Here is a 20,621-nt window from a genome sequence, read left to right as displayed (position 1 = left end):
GTGGACAGCCGGCCTCCAGCAGCTAACCTACCCCTACTCAGCACATCTGACAGTGAGTCTGAGGAGGAAGACACAACCAGGGTGTATCCTGGGATGAAGACAAGATTCCAGTCTCAATCAGCTGAATCAAAAGAGAGCACCTCCTCTTCCACCCTAAACCTTTTGGCAGAAGTATTTAGGCCCATTCCTGACACTCCTGAACCACTGGTGGAACCCCTGTGTGATGACATACATAGGTTCTTGGACAGTGGTGACACACAGATGGAAGATGACCTGAGCACCTTCAACCTAGAAATGCAGGGGTCTATGCCAGTATCCAAGGGGAACTCACAGGAAACCTCCCCATCCGTCACTCAAGAGGATGTTCCCCCTACCACAGCAACAGAGATTCTCAATAGGCGAGACAGGATAATAAAGCCAGTGAAACGGTTAACGTACGATGCACCTGGGGTGATTAGTGAGGAGCCTATACATTTAGCACACAGGTTTGTGGAAGCTAAAGTGGGCTATCTGAGGCCCTTTGGAGGGGACCAATAAGTTGGTATAGTAGGGAATGTGATTTGTCGGGATGACAAATTCTCGGCTGGGGGGAGGATGTAAGCAGAGTCAGGACAAGCTCTACCCTGACATCTGGTGGAAAGAATTTCAGAGAGTGTATTTGCATAGGCACGCCTACCCTATCCCAGACTGCCGAGCTGTGGGACTGCTTGGTGACAAATGACTCACCCTCAGTTGGGTGGTACTTGCTAGACAAGGGACATGGGTTCCAAAACCCAGTGAATAGAGAGAGAGAGAGAGAGAGGGAGAGAGAGGTTGGGGCTGGGGTTGGGGTTGGGGGCGGGGGCAGGTATCTGTGCCTGGTGGTGCAGTCTCCTTGTGGAGCCAGAAGCACCAGTTCCACCCCCTCCTCTCTCCATTGTGGAATGTCAGAGTTGGTTTTTTATTCCCTCAAGAATCTAAATACAGGTTACTGAGCTGAACTTTGGGCTAATGGTGCACTAGCACTGGGGCTCCCCTACTAAGAGCTGAGATCACTAAGAGTTGAAATCACTAAAGAGCTGAAATTACTGAGCTGAGAGCACTGAGTACTGTGCTAACTAGTAGGGGAGCCTGAAGCTATACTGTGGAACGGAGTAGCTGGTAGAGTGGAGCAGTTGTGAGGATGGCTGGAGCGGATCACGGGACAGCTGGTGGCAGCAGAGTGGCTGGCAGAGCGGAGTAGCTGTGGGACGGGTGGAGCGGCCCACAGAGCGAGCAGAGCCGAGCAGTTTGCAGAGAGAACTGGAGCAGCTCATGGAGCAGAGCAGCTGGTGGAGCGGAGCAGTTTCTGAGGACGGCTGGAGGAGCAGAGTGGAGCGGCTGGTAAAGCGGAGCAGTTCATGGAGAAGGCGGAAGAGGCACCCACGGAGAGGCAGGGCAGTTGGCCCCGGACCACGTAAGGTGCCCCTTTCTACCCAGGCTGGGGGGAGGGACCTCTACAGATAAACTCTCGAATTCTGGGGTGGCATTGACCAGAGACTTTTGGGTTGTTGGACTTTGGGGTGATTGGACTTAAAACCATAAGGGGAAAAAGGACAGTGCCAGACGTACTTGGAGGTGGGTTTTTGTTTATGGTTTGTGTTATAACCCTGTTTGTGGTGTTTCTCCAATGAGATGCCGCATTGATTCTTTCCTTTATTAAAAAGATTTTCTACACTCAGACTCCGTGCTTGCGAGAGGGGAAGTATTGCCTCCTAGAGGCGCCCAGGGGTGTGTGGTATGTGAGTGTCCCAGGTCACTGGGTGGGGGCTCAAGCCGGTTATGCATTGTGTTACTGAAACGGAACCCCTGGATACTGAACCCAGCCCTTGTTGCTGCCAACTCAGAGGGGCAGAAGGGTTACACCTAGAAGAATTATTTTGGTTCAGCCCCTTTCACAAGTTCCTCTAGCTGCCAGTGGCAAGCCTGCTATGGCAGACACTCTGGCTTCATTCCTATCTTTTTTCCAGGATAACTGAAGATAAGTTGTTGAACGCTCTGGTGAATCTTGACATTTGTTATAAAATCATTCCATTTAATTTATAGTATTTTCCTGAGGCACATGCTTTTGAAGGCAGTTAGATGTCTGTTCATAGCTTCGGTGAATTTCCAGTTCTCTCATTCTTATGCAAGGGAATAGTTGTCCCCTTACTAAAACTCAGTGGGCGTGTTTTGGTTGGCTAGCTCCCAACATAGGCACCGACTCCGTGGGTGCTCCAGGGCTGGAGCACTCACGGGGAAAAATTGGTGGGTGCTAGCAGCTCTCCGTCCCCCTGCCTACCATCCCAGCTCAACTCCACTCTGCCTCTGCCTCCTCCCCTGGGCACACCGCGTGCCCACTTTTCCCTTCTGGCTCCCACTGCGAAACAGCTGATTTGCACAGCAAGCACAGGGAGGGAGGGAGGGGGGAGATGGGGGAATATGGCACACTCAGGGAAGAGGTGGGGCTGAAGCAGGGATTTGGGGAAGGGGTCCAATAGGGGCAGGGAGGAGGCATAGTTGGGGCAGAGACTTTGGGGAAGGGGTTGGAAGGGGGACAGGGCAGGGACAGGGAAAGGGTGGAGTCAGGGCAGGGCCCGGCCAGACACGGTGGGAGCACGATCTCCCCGGGGGAAAGTTGGTGCCTATGGCTCCCAGTACCAAAAGAAAGGGGAAGGATCAATGGAAAATCAAGACCTTGAGACTGACAGTCCCCAGGAACAATGGGGAAGAGGTCAATGCTTCAGGTCAGTCTGATTGACAGGACGGGCAGGCTAATCAGGGAGTTAGTGGGTCAGGAGGGTCCTGTCCGTATGAGCTGGAATTGCCTGGGTCAGACAGAGTGGGGCCAAGCTAAGGAGAAAGCAGGGGCCCAAGCTGAGCTGGGGAGCAGAGCTGTGCCAGATCCAGAGGGGCCAGAAAAGCAGCCCAGGGAGAGCAGATCCTATGCTGGGAGCAGGGCTGCAGTCACAGAGCCAGAGGGATCAGAGCAGCAGCCCAAGGGATTGGAGGCAGAGCAGCATCAGTGCTGAGACAGAGTGGAATCGGAGCTAGAACAGTGGGAGTGGGGCTGGGGCAGGAGCAGTCTGCAGCTGGGTGTAGCGAGCAACTAGGGCCAGCCAAGGGGGGACCCTGAGCAAAGGGCCCAGCACAGAGAGACACCCCAACCAAGGGTCCTTTCAGGCCAGACCGGGAGGGGGATCTTAACCCGATGGGGGGCTGATGCAAGGGAGAAGGGAAAGCCAGGGGTGTGTGGCTACCACCAGAGCAAGTGTCCCAACTCACAGCATCCCTGCAGCACAGCCAGGGCCTGAGAAGGAGGCCCTGGACCTACAAGGAGCAGACTGAACTGCCCGGACATTCCAGAGACATTGTTTGTGATGTTCCCAGCCACAGAGTGAGATGATGGGTTTTTCTTTAATTTTTCCCATTTTTCCTATTCTTTTTTAAATTGCTGATTAAATAAATTGTATTTGCTTTAAATTGTATGTAATGATCAGTGGGTCAGGGAAGTGTCCAGTGCAGAGAGAGCACGCCAGAGTGGGGACACCCTAGCCCCTGTCCTAGGCGACCACAGGAAGGTTGGGGGTCAAGCCCCCCAGGAATCCTGGGCCGTGTCTTGTTGGGGTTACGAGGACTCTGCCAGATAGAAGAGTGGAACGGGAGTCCTCAAGGGCAGGGAGATCTCTGGGTAAAGGAAGTCGGAGCGAGGACTCAGATCCTTCTGCTAACCCAGGGGCAGGCAAACTTTTTGGCCTGAGGGCTGCATCAGGTTTCAGAAATTGCATGGAGGGCTGGTTAGGGGCAGCTGTGCCTCCCCAAACAGCCAGGTGTGGCCCAGCCCTGCCCCACCTCCTATCCAACCCCCTCCTACTTCTTACTCCCTGACAGCCCCACCCCTGCTCCATCCACCCCCCCATCCCCGGATCCTCTGCCCCAACTGCCCCCTACCACTCCATCCAACACCCCCTCTCCTTCCTGACTTTCCCCTAGGACTCCTACCCCATCCAACCCCCTCTTCTCCCTGATCGCCCCTAGAACTCCCACCTCTATCCACCCCCGAACTCCCCTGCCCTCTATTCAACCCCCCCCTCCTGCACTCTCTGCCCCCTTAGTGCTCCAGACAGTGCAGTGTTGGCTGGTGGCACAGCTGCACCAGGACAGGCAGCCACGCTGCCTGGCCAAAGCCAGCCGCGTTGCACAGAGCACCAGGTCAGGCTGGGCTCTGCAGCTGCGCTACCCCAGGAGCTTGCAACCCTGCCACCCAGAGAATTGCACTTGTGATGCAGTGAACTGAGGCTGTGGGGGAGGACAGTGTGGGAGAGGCTGGGGGCTAACCTCCTGGGCCAGGAGCTCAGGGGCTGGGCAGAATGGTCCTGCGGGGTATAGTTTGCCCACCTCTGCGCTCGCCTATTTCACTGGCGTAGTGCAGAAGCCAGGAAAGTTCCCCGCACTAACAGGACCCTTCCCCCACTTACACTTACGTTTAAGGTGGAAATAACATTTGAAGAGCCATAGTTTCATCTTTACGTTGTACACTTTCACTAAGCAAATCTCTTTGAACCTAGAGAATGTAGGATATCCCCAGGGGCTGGTATGTTACTGCCATAGTATGTGAATTGATTCACCTCTTCCATTTCTTTGCCTTCTGACAGTATTTGAGTTGGGGTTCTCATCAGAGCCGGCTCTAGGCACCAGTGTTCCAAGTATGTGCTTGGGGTGTCCCTTTTCAAGAGGCAGTATCTGGCCCTTTGGGGGCAACACTTGCTTGGGGTACCAAAATACCCAGATCCGGCCCTGGCTCTCATTAGCTCTGTTTAATTTTTGACTCTGTCTTTTTTGCAATACTGGAAGAATCTATCCTTGCTTGCACGTTAAGCTGTCACTTAGAACTAAATTTTCTAGCGTACTTTTGTTAAACCATGTTTTGACAGTACTGTATCTATCTACAATTTTTCTCAGAATAAAGTCAGTGCAAAACAGGAGAGGTGAGAGAAGTCATCCTTGTTTGACACAAATATCTGTTAAATTCCTTTGTTCAAGACAACAAGATAAACTTCATACCACTGAATAAGCCAACAGTGAGTAAGATAAATCTTCCTGTGGAAGACTAGGGGTTTCATTATGTGACTCTATGGCCAGGTCCAGACTAGAGCTTTAAATTGATTTTAAGAGCTCTAAATCGATTTAAAGCTGTAACCGTCCACACTACAGAGTGCATAAAATCAATTTTAAGGGTCCCTAAAATCGATTTTGGAACTCCATCTAAACGAGAGGAGTAACCCCAAAATCAATTTTTTTAAAATTGATTTTATGCTAGTGTGGACAGACATCGAAGTTAATGGCCTCCGGGACGTATCCCACAGTGCTCTAGTGGCCGCTCTAGTGGCCGCTCTACACAGGTAAAGGAACTCTACTGCTGGCCAGGTAAACAGGAAAAGCCCCAGGAACTTTGAAATTCCATTTCCTGATTGCACAGCGTGGAGCTCTCAGCAGCAGAGAGAACAATGCAGTCTCCTGAAAATAGGAAAAGAGCTCCAGCATGGAACACACAGGAGTTACTCGATCTGATAGCTGTATGGGGAGAAGAGTCAGTGCTTTCAGAACTGCGCTCGAGCAGACGAAATGAGAAAACCTTTGAAAAAATTTCTAATGCCATGCGGGAGAGAGGGCATATCAGGGACTCGTTACAGTGCCGAGTGAAAGTGAAAGAGCTCAGACAGGCATATCAGAAGACCAAAGCAGCAAACGGCAGGTCAGGCTCTGCCCCCAAAACATGCCGGTTCTACGACGAGCTTAACGCAATATTGGGGAACAGCGCAACGACGAACCCCCCCTTGTCTGTGGATTCAGAGGTGGGCGTCGTGATTCCTGCCACTACGGAAGATTTATTTGACGGCGATTATCAGTATGAGGAGGACCAAGAGGAGGAGGCTCCAGCAGAGAGCACAGAGCATTTTATCCCCCCAAACAGCCAGGATCTTTTCCTCACCCTTACTGAGGTTCCCTGCCAGCCATCTCAAGCCAGTACTCCAGAAAATGAAGCTGAGGAACCGTCCTCTGGTGAGTGTAATTTCTTTTAATAAAAGCTTCGGTTTAATGTAAGCCGTTTTTACTGGGTGCTTCAAATCACTACCTGTAGTTAGAGTCACTGGAACAGCCTGTTAACATGTCTGGGGATGGAGCGAAAATCCTCCAGGGACATCTCTATGAAGCAATCCTGGAGGTACCCCAAAAGCCTTTGCAGAAGGTTTCTGGGTAGGGCGGCCTTGTTCCGTCCGCCATAAAAGGAAACTTTACCACGCCATGCCTGCAGCACATACTCAGGAATCATCGCATGACAAATTCTAGCTGCGAATTGCCCTGGTGACTGCTGACATTCAAGAAGCATGATTTCTCTTTCTCTGTCTGTTATCCTCAGGAGAGTGATATCCTCCATGGTCACCTGTTACAGATTAACATACTTTTAGTAAAAGGGAACAGAGATGCGCATACAGTCGGTCCTTCTGTGCTGACCAAATAGATTAAAAACCTTTCCTAAAACAGTGACCCATGAGGTGGTTTTTAGAAAAGTCTCCATTGTAACAGGGCGGATTCCTCCTGCACTTGGCCATCATGAATCACGGCAATTTGTTGCCATAGTAGAGGGGGGATGGTGTGAGGTACATGGATTTCATGCATGCTGTGAAGTGCAGCACAAGTGGGAGGGAAGTGGTAGCATGTCCCTGTCCATGGCTTAAGAAAAGAAAGCACTGTTGTTCCTTAAGGCACTTTGCTCCATTCATTCTACTTGACAGTACAATCGACTACAGGGATTACTAGCCATTAACTTACCATTTTCTCTGGACACGGTCTGTGTGCTCCCCTGACCTGCGTCTGAGCAGAAATCTCTGTCCTCAGCCACAAGCAATAAGTATTAAAGGAATCCTAAGGCGACCTTGTGGTAAAGTAACATGTTCAAGGTTCGGTAACAGGCACAGGTCAGTGAGGAGAAAGACTGTATGCATTGTTGTGTGAAATGTGTCTCTTATGATTCTTTTATCACTCTTTCCTATCCCCACCCCCCCACACACAGCTGCACATTTCTCCAGCCTCCCTCTCCCTTCTCCTGTACGTAGGGGGGGTATCATAAGAAGACTGAGGAAAAGGAGGACGCGTGAGGACATGTTCACCGAAATTATGGCAGTAACCCGTACAGAGAGAGCTCAGCAGGGGGACTGGAAACAATTGGTTGCAAAGTACAGGGAGGCTACCAGTCAACGCGAAGACAGGAGGGACCAACGCGAAGACAGGAGGGACGCCAAAAATGATGTCAGGTGGCAGGAAGATCAGCGCTGGCGAGCAGCAACGGTGGATCTTCTTCGTGATCAGACTGACATCCTCCGCGATATGCTGCAAGAGCTCCATGGTATCAGAATGCCCCTACAGCCCGTGTATAACCTCCCTCAGTACTCACCCTGTCCCACACCTTCCAGAACCAGGCGTGTAAGAACGCGTGGGGGAAGGCTCTCTGCACCAGCCCCCTCCACCGCTGCGGACACTCCAACCAGAAGGCTTTCATTAAATTGGAAAGCCCTTTGTGTCTTGTTTTTTCCCTCCTCTAATGCTCCAAACTTCTCCCATGGCACCTTTGCCTATTTTTACTCTCAGGTCATGCTATTAAGGCAGTGTGAGTGTAGTTTGATAATGAAGTAAAGCAAGCAGCTTTGGAAAGCTGCACGGAAGCTAGTTATCAGCATCAGGATTTGACAACTGGGGATATGGGTAATAAAGGGAAAACAAAGAAAGCAGCCATACCGTACCCTGGTCCATGAGAATTCTTGTTCTGTCTTCTCTGATGCACTTTCTTCTTTCCAACCTCCCTCCCCCTTCCTCCAAACCTCCCTCGCTCCGTCCCCATAGAACGCTGAGTTATGAAATTTCATGCACAGTATTGTAACAACAAGCATGATGCTTGATTGCTGAAAGGGTCTGATTTTAAATAAAGAACACAATTCTTTTAACAAATAATAGTAACTTTATTTTCAATAAAAAAGCAGTTAAGGAAGGTTGCAGGTACGGTGCCTTGCAGCAGACGGAAGCAGCTAATGGTGGAGGTAGGTAATAATTGGGAAATACAGAATTATATGTTTTTCAATGGACAGCTCTTGCAAGTAACCTAAGCAAGCAGTTGAGGAATGCTGCAGGGAAGGTATCTTGCAGCAGCAAGACTGCATAGACGGGGAGGGCAGCAATCAATTGAAAGGAAAATCAGCATTCAAACTGTACCCTGGCCCATGAGGAAGCTACTTTTCAGTGCTTCTCTGATGCGCACAGCATCCTGGTGTGATCTTCTAATTGCCCTGGTGTCTGGCTGCGCATAATCAGCGGCCAGGTGGTTTACCTCAGTCTCCCATCCCGCTATAAAGACCTCCCCCTTGCTCTCACAGAGATTGTGGAGCACACAGCAAGCAGCAATGACAAAGGGGATATTGGTTTGGCTAAGATCTGAGCGAGTAAGAAGCGTTCGCCATCTTGCCTTAAGCCTGCCAAATGCACATTCTACCACCATTCTGCACTTGCTCAGCCTGTAATTAAACAACTCCTGAGCATTGTCAAGGCTGCCTGTGTATGGCTTCATTAGCCAAGGCATCAAGGGATAGGCTGGGTCCCCAAGGATAACTATAGGCATTTGGACATCTCCAACTGTTATTCTCTGGTCAGGGAAGTAGGTCCCTTGCTGCAGCCGTTTAAACAGTGTAGTGCTCCTGAAGACACGTGCGTCGTGAACCCTTCCTGGCAATCCCACGTGGATGTTGGTGAAACGTCCCTTGTGATCCACCAGGGCTTGCAGAACCATCGAAAAGTACCCCTTCCGGTTTATGTACTGGGCACCCTGGTGTTCCAGTGCCAAAATAGGGATATAGGTTCCATCTATGGCCCCCCCACAGTTAGGGAATCCCATTGCAGCAAAGCCATCCACAATGGCCTGCACGTTTCCCAGAGTCACAACCTTTCGAAGCAGCAGCTTAATGATTGCTTTGGATACTTCCAGCACAGCAGCCCCCACAGTAGATTTGCCCACTCCAAATTGATTACCGACTGACCGGTAGCTGTCTGGCGTTGCAAGCTTCCATATGGCTATTGCCACTCGCTTTTCCACTGTGAGGGCTGGTCTCATCCTGGTATTATGCCGCTTCAGAACAGGAGAAAGCGAGTCACAAAGTTCAAAGAAAGTGGTCTTACGCATGCAAAAGTTCCGCAGCCACTGCGAATCGTCCCACACCTGCAGGACTATGCGGTCCCACCAGTCAGTGCTTGTTTCCCGTGCCCAAAAGCGGCGCGGAACGGGTAGAACCTCCCCCATAACCGTCAGGAGCTCCAACGTGCAGGGGCCCGGGGTGTCGGAAAACTCGTTCTCCAGTTCGTCATCGCTGTCGTCCTCGCATTCAAGCATTCTCTCTTGCATTTCTGCATCATGGGTCAGCATTGATAGAACGAGAATGCGTGAAGTATTTACAGTATTCGCGATCAAGGACAAGAGCAGACCTGGATCCATGCTTGCTGCAAAATGGCGTTTTCCTCACTGCAGCCAGTAAAAACCGCGTGAACTGACTGTGTGCCGCTAACAGGAAGGGGAGGGGGTGAGGCTGTACCCAGAACCACCCACGATGGGGACTTTGATCCCATCATGCACTGGGCTAGTAACCCATAATTCCAAAGGGCAGGGACCCGTGCAGGAACTGTGGGATAGGTACCCAGAGTGCAACGCTCAAGCAAAAGATGGACGCCAGGGAAAATGGACACTCAACATCGATGTAAGTACCTCTAGTGTGGATGCACTAAATCGATTTTATAAACCCTGCTTTATAAAATCGATTTTAAGCATATCGATTTTAGGCTGTAGTCTGGACGTGGGCTATGGTTATAAGAGACTTATACAAGACTTGTTCATACACTAATCTAGTGCTTCTTAATTGTAATTAACACAGGATAACTAAGACGCATCTAAACACCAATACAGCTGCGGATCAAAAACACAGTATGCCATAATGGGTGTAATATTTTGTTACATATACCTTAATTATCCATGACCTGTTTTTCTTACGTGGAATAGCATATTAGCTAGTGTGCCATAATGCTGGTTACTGTGACAAAGTTTCTCCTTTATCTTGGTGGGTCCTGTGCTTATTGACAGATTTGTTCGCCTCAGAGATTCAACATGTGGGTCAGGGAACAGCCCAGAGACCTTCCCATCTGGTAAAACCCACAGTCCAGGTCAATTCCTCCTGTGTCTGATCAGGAGTTGGGTGGAACCCAGGCCCACGGTCTACTCTTGGTTCCAGCCCAGGGCCCTGTGAACTCCAGCAGTCTAGAATGCCTCCTAGTATAGACACTCAACAGCTACAACTCCCTGGTGTGACAAAGTTCCTCCTCTACCTTGGTGGTCCTGCGCTTAATGGCAGATTTGCTCACCTCAGTGATCTTCCCCTCTTGTGGAACCCAGTCTGGGTCAACTCCTCCTGTGTTGGATCAGGAGTTGTGAGGTTTGGGGGGAACCCGGGCCTGCCCTCTATTTCGGGTTCCAGCCCAGGGCCCTGTGGATTGCAGCTGTCTATAGTGACTCCTGTAACAGCTGCATGACAGCTACAACTCCCTGGGCTACTTTCCCATGGCCTCCTCCAAACTCCTTCATCCTCACGACAGGACCTTCCTCCTGCTGTCTGATAATGCTTGTATTCCTCAATCCTCCAGCAGTACACTCTCAGCTCCTCACACCTCTTGCTCCCAGCTCCTCACACATGCTCCTTCTCCTCTGGCTCCTCCCTGCCTGACTGGAGTGAGCTCCTTTTTAAACCCAGGTGCCCTGATTAGCCTGCCTTGATTGGCTGCAGATGATCTAATTAAAGTAGCTATCTCCACTGCCTTCTAGAAAGATCTTAATTGGCCCCAGGTGCCTTGATTAACCTGGAGCAACTGCCATTTGGTTACCAGGGTCCTAGGGATTTGTTTAGCCTGGGGCTAACATACCTGTTTCTCAGTACTTCACTGTAGCCATCTGGTCTTGCCCCATCACACTGGGCTACTTCCCCATGGCCTCCTCCAAACACTTTCTTTATCCTCACCACAGGATCTTTCTCCTGGTGTCTGATAATGCTTGTACTCTTCCATCCTCCAGCCGTACACCTTCCCACTCTCAACTCCTAGTACCTCTAGCTCCCAGCTCTTCACATGCACACTACAAACTGAAGTGAGGTCCTTTTTAAACTCAGGTGCCCTGATTATCCAGCCTGTCCTAATTGATTCTAGCAGTTTCTTCTTAATTGGCTCCAGGTGTCCTAGTTAGCCTGCCTGCCTTAATTGGTTCCAGCAAGTTCCTGCTTGTTCTGGAACTGCCCGCTACCTTACCCAGTGAAAAGGGATCTACTTAATCTGGGACTAGTATATCTGCCTTCTAACACTCTCCTGTATCCATCTGACCTGACCCTGTCACATTACCTACAAAATGGCTAAGCTTTGATGTCTTGTAAGATCTCGAGAAGAGGGACTGTTTTTCTTTACAGTAGTACAAAATCTGCCATGCTACCAAGAATGGATGGCTCAGTAAAAAAAAAAAGTAGATGTGCACCATGACTATCACTTCACTCACATACATGAGAGTCCTACAGCTTGAGAGTAATGTGTGCACCAACATTTTTATACACACACACACACACAAACAGGGCTAACAGCTATGTTCCTAAATCTGTGTTTAGGTTCCTAAATAAGTGGCCTGATTTTCAAGAGTGCTGAGCACCTGGTTGTTTCCCTAGACTTCAATGAGAGATGGTAAACATCCTGCACTTTTGAAAAATCAAGCTATTTACGTAGGTAACCTAAGCATGGATATGAGCGCTTAACTTTAGGGACCTATTTTTAAGATTTTGGCTATGACTTCTACCGTACAATGTAAATTATCTGTATGTTGATATACTCAGTTTGATAAAATAGGAGCCACATGCATGATCCTAATGCATCAAAATGAGACCATACTTATGTTAACTAAGATCCTTCTCTCAAAATATAGAATTCAAACATTGCTTTTAACACATTCAGAGCACTGTGTTCAGTGTGAATCAGGAGGATAAAGCTTGAAAAGTCTGCAATGACAGTTCAATTAATTTTAGCAGCAGAGGGTGCTGCTCCTTGGTGCATTGAAATTCATTCTTTATGCCACTAATAGCACATAGGACAAGTTGTATCAGAAGGGATACTGAAAATATAATATTATTACATGATATCACATATGCCCGATCAGCATGGATCCTGGTGGTCCATGATAACTCCCCGCCACCAATTCTCCAATTTAAAAAACCCAAAAACAAAGTCGTTCGTTTTCCATGATTAAAATGAAATTCTGAACTTTAGCTTCTCTAGCCACAATATATATAAGGTTAAGATTTTGTCTCGATTATTTTTAGTAAAAGTAACAGGCAGGTTGTGAGCAATAAACAAAACAAAACAAAAAAAATCACAGATGCTCATAACCTCTTTGTGACTTTTACTAAAAATAAAGGGAGGGGTCTGACGGTGTGGGCACTAACAGCTCTGGCCCCCGCCACCCTCGGTGGATCAGAGCTGGGGTGCTCCTGCAGTCCGAGGGCATGGGCTGAACTTGGAGCAGAACATGTCACAGAGGTCTCTGAAAGTCACAGAATCCATTACCACTGTGAAAAAATCTTATCCTTATATATAGGTATCAGTTGAACATGATGTATTTACAATTTTTAAGCAAGTTTGAAACCTACCCTCAACATGAAATTTGTCCTTGCCAAACTCAATGACATGGTCTTTAGGGGTGATTTTTAAAGTTTTCAGCATCTTTTCATAACTTTAATTACTCCCGTCTGGAGATTGAATTGAAATTTGAGATTCATTAAACCAAGGGGGGCCAACCTGTGGCTCCAGAGCTGCATGCGGCTCTTCAGAAGTTAATATGAGGCTCCTTGCATAGGCACCAACTCTGGGGCTGGAGCTACAGGTACAAACTTTTCAATGTGCTGGGGGGGACAGGGGTGCTCACTGCTCAACCCGACTCTGCCACAGGCCCTGCCCCTACTTCACCCGTTCCCCCAAGGCCCCCGCTCCTTCCTGCCCCCTTGCTGGAGCCTGCCATGCCCTTGTTCCCCCTTCCCCCTCCCAGGAGAAGGAGAGGGAGGTGCTGATCAGCAGGGCTGCTGGCAGGCAAGGGAGAGCTGATGGGAGGCTGCTGACATATTACTGTGGCTCTTTGGCAACGAACATAGGTAAATTCTGGCTCCTTCTCAGGTGCAGGTTGGCCACTCTGCATTAAACCATGAATTCTCATACACCACTGAGTAATCTCTCTATGCTGGAAGCAGTTTATTGGTGTATGTTTAGCAATGTAAATTTAAATTGCATTAAAAAATCAACCATAAGAGGAAGAGGTTGTGTGCATTGAATAAGTGACACTGGTACTTTTAATAAAATTTAGTAAATTCCACATTTTTCTATGGCAAACGGATTTCTAGGATCCCTGCTGGTCAGCCAATTTCTGTCAGACCATGTACTGCATTAAATGCGAACGCTCTTCACAGGAAGATGCTTAACTATGTTATGTGGCTAAGTTATGGCACCTAGTGGTCAAACTAGAAAAAATCTGAAAGCATGTGTAACACTGGTTAAACCAGCAGCTCTCAACTTTTCCAGACTGCTGTATCCTTTCAGGAGTCTGATTTGTCTTGTGTACCCCAAGTTTAATCTCACTTAAAAACTACCTGCTTACAAAATCAGACATAAAAATACAGAAGTGTGGCAGCCAGGGGCGGCTCTAGGAATTTTGCAGCTTGCCTGCGGATGGTTCGCTTCAAAGCTGCAGGACCACCGGACCCTCCACAGGCAAGCTGCTGAGGGCAGAGTGCCCCACCGCGGCTTGCCGCCCCAAGCACGTGCTTGACATGCCGGGGCCTGGAGCCACCCCTGGTGGCAGCACACCATTACTAAAAACTTGCTGACTCTCTCATTTTTACTATAATTATAAAATCAAAATATAAATATTGTACTTTTATTTCAGTGTATAGTACATAGAGCAGTGTAAACAAGTCATTGTCTGTAGGAAATTCTAGTTTGTACTGACTTCACTAGTGCTTTTTATGTAGCCTGTTGTAAAACTAGGCAACTATCTAGACAAGTTGATATACACGCTGGAAGACCTCAGCATACCCCCAGGAAGTACACATACCCCTGGTTGAGAATCACTGGGTTAAACATCCAAACCCACTGTTTTGTTAGCTGATATTTTATCTTAGGCTCAGCAAAAATCATGCAGAGATTTTAGGTAGTAATTCTTTTGCTCCAGTGAACCTCAGTGGGATTACTGTATCCAGTTTGGGGCAGTCCACTTTAAGAAAGATTTGAACTGAAGATTCCTGAGCGAACGTGACCTATGAGGAAAGGCTGAAAGAATTGGGTATATTTAGTCTGCTGCAGAGACTTCTGGGGAGTGGGGTGGAGGACCTTGATGACAGTTTTCAAATATATAAAAAGTTGTTATAAAGAGGACAGTGATCAATTGTGCTCCATGTCCACGGAGGATACAACTAGAATCAACTGGCTTAATTTGCAGCACAGGAGATTCAGGTTACTTATCAGGAAAACCTTCACTAGAAAGGTAGTTGAGCTCTGAAACATATTACCTAGAGAAGCTGTGGAATCCCCATCCTTGAAGGTTTCTAAGGCCTGGTCCACACTACGCAGTTAAATCGATTTAACAGCGTTAAATCAATGTAATGCTGTATCCATCCACACTACAATGCACTTTAAATCGATTTAAAGGGCTCTTAAAATCGATTTCTGTACTCCTCCCTAACGAGAGGAATAACGCTAACATCAATATTAGCATATCGATTTAGGGTTAGTGTGGCCGCAAATCGAAGTTATTTGCCTCCGGGCAGTATCCCACAGTGCACCAGTGGCCGCTCTGGACAGGTAACTGAACTCTAATGCACTGGCCAGGTATATAGGAAAAGTCCCGCGAACTTTTGAATTGCATTTCCTGTTTGGCTAGCATGGAGCTCTCATCAGCACAGGTGACCATGCAGAGCTCATCAGCACAGGTAACAATGCAGTCTCCTGAGAATAGAAAAAGAGCTCCAGCATGGACCGCAAGAGAGGTACTGGATCTTATTGCTGTATGAGGAGAGGATTCAGTGCTATCAGAACTGCGTTCCAAAAGAGGAAATGAAAAAACTTTTGAAAAAATTTCCAATACCATGAGGGAGAGAGACCACACCAGGGACTCAGTGCAGTGCAGAGTGGAAGTGAAGGAGCTCAGACAAGCCTACCAGAAAACCAAAGCAGCAAATGGCAGATCCGGATCAGGGCCAAAAACATGCCGCTTCTACGCTGAGCTGCATACAATTTTAGGGGGCTGCGCCACCACTACCCCCCCCCCTTGTCCGTGGAGTCCGAGGTGGGGGTTATAATCTCAACCATGGATGAGGATTCAGCGGAGGGGGAAGATGACGAGGAGGATGCGCTTGCAGAGAGCACACAGCACTCCATTCTCCCCAACAGCCAGGAGCTTTTTGTGACCCAGACGGAATTACCGTCCCTGCCCTCCCAAGCCACTAGCCCAGACAGTGAAGCCATAGAAGCGACCTCTGGTGAGTGTACCTTTGTAAATATAAAACATAGTTTAAAAGCAAGCAGTTTTTAATGATTGATTTGCCATGAGGGCTTGGCATGCATTAGCAGGCATTAAAGTTACTGGAACAGTTGGTTAACATGTCTGGGGATGGAGCGGAAATCCTCCAGGGCATCTCCATGAAGCGCTCCTGGAGATACTCCAAAAGCCTTTGCAGAAGGTTTCTGGGCAAGGCAGCCTTGCTCCGTCCACCATGGTAGGACACTTTACCACGCCATGCATGTAGCAAGTAATCTGGTATCATTGCATGACAAAGCTTAGCTGCGTATGGTTCCGGTGATTGCAGGCATTCAAGAAACATCCGTTCTTCATCTCGCTCTGTTATCCTCAGCAGAGTGATATCGTTCATGGTAACCTGGTTGAAATTAAGGTATTTTATTAAGGGGACAGAGCTGGCCATTCCTACCGGGCTGCTTGCCTGTTGCTTAAAAGAAATCCTTCCTTGCAGGTAGCCAAGCAGGGGGAGGGGAGGAGCCTTAATGGCGCTGAGCTTTTTAGCATTTGGCCAGTAGGAATCTTCCTAGCTACCAGCCACGTGGTGGGGGGTGGGGGTGGGAGGAGAAAGAGGGGGTGATTAGCAGTGATCTGCCATTATACCAGCCATGCGGTGGGGGGAGGGGTAAAGCAATTCCAGTGTTAGGGTTAGGTTTAGGCGTCTGCTGCTCCTTGTAAAAGCAGCAGCACAGGGAGAAGCTGTATGCCTTACCATGACTGCATGCAAGCTGAATTGTGATACCCAGACCTGCGTCTGTGTTGATCTGTTACACCACAGCCGCAGGCACTCAATACTAAAAGAATCCAAATGCGACCTTGTAGTGAAATCACATGTGCTATGTAAGGTGAATAGTTTTGTTCACTGTGAAAGAGTATAACCGTTGTTCTGTGAAATGTATCTTTTATAATCCTTCTATCACTATTTTCCCCCACTCATGCAGCTGCACATTTTTCAAGCCTCTCTACTCCATCCCGAAGGCTAGCTCAGATAAGGCGGAGGAAGAAGAGGACATGAGATGAAATGTTCACAGAAATCATGGCAGTAACCTGCAATGAAAGAGCTCATCTGGGGGAGTGGAAGGACATGGTAGCAAAGTACAGGAAAGATGCCAGTGAACGTGAGGACAGGAGGGATCAACGTGAGGATAGGAGGGACGCTCAAGATGAGAGGTGGCGGCAGGCAACACTGGAGCTGCTGCGTGATCAAACTGACGTCCTCCGACGTCTGGTCGATCTTCAGGAAGATCAGCGGGGTCACAGAGTGCCACTCCAGCCCATGTGTAACCACCCTCAGTACTCACCCTGTTCCATATCTTCCACACCTAGACGTGTAAGAATGCATGGGGGAAGGCTTTCTGCACCCGCCCACTCCACCCCCGTGGACAGTCCAACCAAAAGGCTGTCATTACATTGAAATGTCCTTAATGGCCTTTTTCTTCCTTCCTATCCTCCTCCCAAACCACACCCGGGATACCTTGTTAATTCTCTGCCTCTTTCTATAATTACATGCTTCTTAAACAATAGTAACTTTATTTCCATAAGCAAGCTGTAATCGAAGGGGGAGTGTGGGTTGCTTACAGGGAATGACTTTTAATAAAGAATACGTGCTTTTTAAAAGATAGTAACTTCATTTCCAGAAGCAAGCTGTAATCAAAGGGGGAGGGTGGGTTGCTTACAGGAGGAGTCAATAAAGTGGGGGAGGTTCATGAAGGGGAAACAAACAACAGTCACACCGTACCCTGGCCCACGATGAAACTCATTTTCAAGGCTTCTCTAATGCGCACCGCTTCCTGGTGAGCTCTTCTAATCACCCTGGTGTCTGGCTGCGTGTAATCAGCAGGCAGGTGATTTGCCTCAGCCTCCCACCCCGAGATTGTGGAGCACACAGCAAGCCGCAATAACAAAGGGGACATTGGTTTGGCTGAGGTCTGAGCGAGTGAGTAACGTTCTCCAGCGGGCTTTTAAACAGCCAAATGCACATTCTACCACCATTCTGCACTTGCTCAGCCTGTAGTTGAACAGCTCCTGACCACTGTCCAGGCTGCCTGCGTATGGCTTCATGAGCCATGGCATCAAGGGGTAGGCTTGGTCCCCCAGGCTAACTACAGGCATTTCAACATCCCCAACTGTTATTTTCTGGTCCAGGAAGTACCTTGCTGCAGCCGTTTAAACAGAACAGTGCTTCTGAAGACGCGAGCGTCATGAACCTTTCCTGGTCATCCCACGTGGATGTTGGTGAAACGTCCCTTGTGATCCACCAGTGCTTGCAGCACCACTGAAAAGTAACCCTTGCGGTTTATGTACTGGATGCCCTGGTGCCAAGATAGGGATATGGGTTCCATCTATCGCCCCCCCACAGTTAGGGAATCCCATTGCAGCAAAGCCATCCACTATGACCTGCACGTTTCCCAGTCACAACCTTTCGTAGCAGCAGCTTAATGATTGCTCTGGCTACTTGCAACACAGCAGCCCCCTCAGTAGATTTTCCCACTCCAAATTGATTCCCGACTGACCAGTAGCTGTCTGGCGTTGCAAGCTTCCAGAGAGCTATTGCCACTCGCTTCTCCACTGTGAGGGCTGCTCTCATCCTGGTATTATGGCGTTTCAGGGCAGGGGAAAGCAAGTCACAAAGTTCAAAGAAAGTGCTCTTACGCATGCGAAAGTTCCGCAGCCACTGCGAATCGTCCCACACCTGCAAAACTATGCGGTCCCACCAGTCTGTGCTTGTTTCCTGGGCCCAAAATCAGCGTTCAATGGGTAGAACCTCCCCCAATACCATCAGGAGCTCCAAAGCGCGGGGGCCCGCGGTTAGAGAGAAATCAGTGTCCAGGTCCTCATCACTCTCGTCGTAGCGCTGCCGTAGCTGCCTCCTCCTCTCCTGCGTTTGCAGTTCATGGTTCACCATAGACAGCACGAGAATGCGTGGGTGTTTACAACGTCTACGATCGCGCTACTGAGCTGAGCTGGGTCCATGCTTGCTGTGCTATGGTGTTTGCTCAGTTCACCCAGTAAAAAAGGTGCGAAATGGCTGTCTGCTGCTTTCAGGAAGGGAGGGGTGAGGCTGTACCCAGAACCACCCGCAACAATGATTTTTGCCCCATCAGGCACTGGGGTAGTAACCCAGAATTCCAAGGGTCAGGGAAGACTGCGGGAACTATGGGATAGCTACAGGATAGCTACCCACAGTGCAACGCTCCAGAAATCGATGGTAGCCTAGGACCATGGATACACACCACTGAATTAATGTGCCTAGTATGGATGCATAAAATCGACTTTATAATATGTTTTATAAAACCGGTTTAAGTTAATTCGAAATTATGCTGTAGTGTAGACGTACCCTAAGAACAGGTGATACAAACACCAAACAGGGAGGGTCTATTTATAACATGGGGGGGACTGGACTAGATGACCTCTTGAGTTCCCTTCCAGCCCTATATTTCTAAGATTCTCAATCTCGCGTGCCATTTTGAATACTTTAGAAGTATTCCTGTACTATGCGAATGCAGGAAGCAGCTACTGGAAGAGGTGTAGTCTTGTGGGCTGAGCAGAGGACTGGGAGTCAGGAACTTCTGAATTCTAATTCTAGCTGTGATACAACTCCCTCTGTAGCCATGAGAAAGTTATAACTGCCCTGCTTCAGTTTCTTCATCCATAAACTGGGGATTAACTTTACCTACCACACAGGGGGACACAACGATTCGTTATTCAATGTAATTCTTCATCTTAAAAAATTTTGAAAAACTTACTAGCCAAATCAGCATCTAGGATTGATGGCAACAAAATTCAAGATGGAAAGGTCAATCTTGTGCGGAAAACAGTGCACTGAAACACAGAAGGGTTCAATACTATACTCTGCTACAGACTTCCTGTAGCGGTTATAATTCTCTCCCCCCATGTTAAAACACTGCCCTTAGCAACCCATTTTTGTCAATCACTTGAATGGGCACCTAAAACAGGTTTCAATGTATATATAACAGGTCTGTACAAAAAACTCTTAGGATCGCACTACAGGAAATGGCTCTGGATGGATCAGAGATCAGATTCAGTATAAATAAATGGTGGATGACAACATGTACTGCTTTAAAAGTGGCTCGCTTGTAGGCTATAGTATACTGCAATTTATACCATACACACACAGGTATACCATTATTCGTTGATGGATTTCTCTGTGCTGCTCTTGCAAGCCAATCTACTGTTGGAATACTATTTGAAAATGGTGTCTTGTCCACAGATTCCTGGACCTGTTCCTCGCAATGTAGAAGTTATGCCAACACTGAACCATTGGGCTGGCCTTTAAAGCACAGTAAAATCAGAGGGTTCAATCTTACCTTCACACAACCAAGCACAGATTGCTGAAACTGATGTAAGAGCGGCAGCAGCTGAGTTAGGAGGACACTCAGCAGTGCAGAACCACTTTTAGAAACAAATGATGAAGGCCCAGGCTTAGGGAAAATTATTAGATTTGTATTAAACAAAAAAACCACCACACTAATTTGTGCATTAAGAATGTCCACCTTCACTGGATATATCCATTGTTGTGATAATCAAATTCGAAAGACTACAGTATTTGCATGGAAATGTCATCCTTCACATATATGGAACCCCATAAATAATTTTATACTAAAAGGTTAAAGAAACCTGCCTATGTAACTGCCGGTTGACCAATTAATGTATATTCATGCATATTTTATCTATACATGAATAGATTACATGAGGTTTCTTATCTTTTATTTGTTTGGTGAAACCTGAGATGTCTACATTGTCAAAGATTCTTTAAACATCTTTACACCCTACTACCCAAAGAAACTTTGCAATAAAAACCTTGGAGAATTTCCATGACAAGAAACAACTGCTCAGGGATTTTCCTCATTTAATTTAAAGTTCAATGGCTATACAAAATCTCTCAACATTATTAATCTAACATACTTCCATGGCTGCCATTACT

This window comes from Gopherus evgoodei, chromosome 1 (genome assembly GCF_007399415.2).
Source record: "Gopherus evgoodei ecotype Sinaloan lineage chromosome 1, rGopEvg1_v1.p, whole genome shotgun sequence".
NCBI lineage: Eukaryota > Metazoa > Chordata > Testudines > Testudinidae > Gopherus > Gopherus evgoodei.
Note: the sequence above shows the minus strand (reverse complement) of the source record.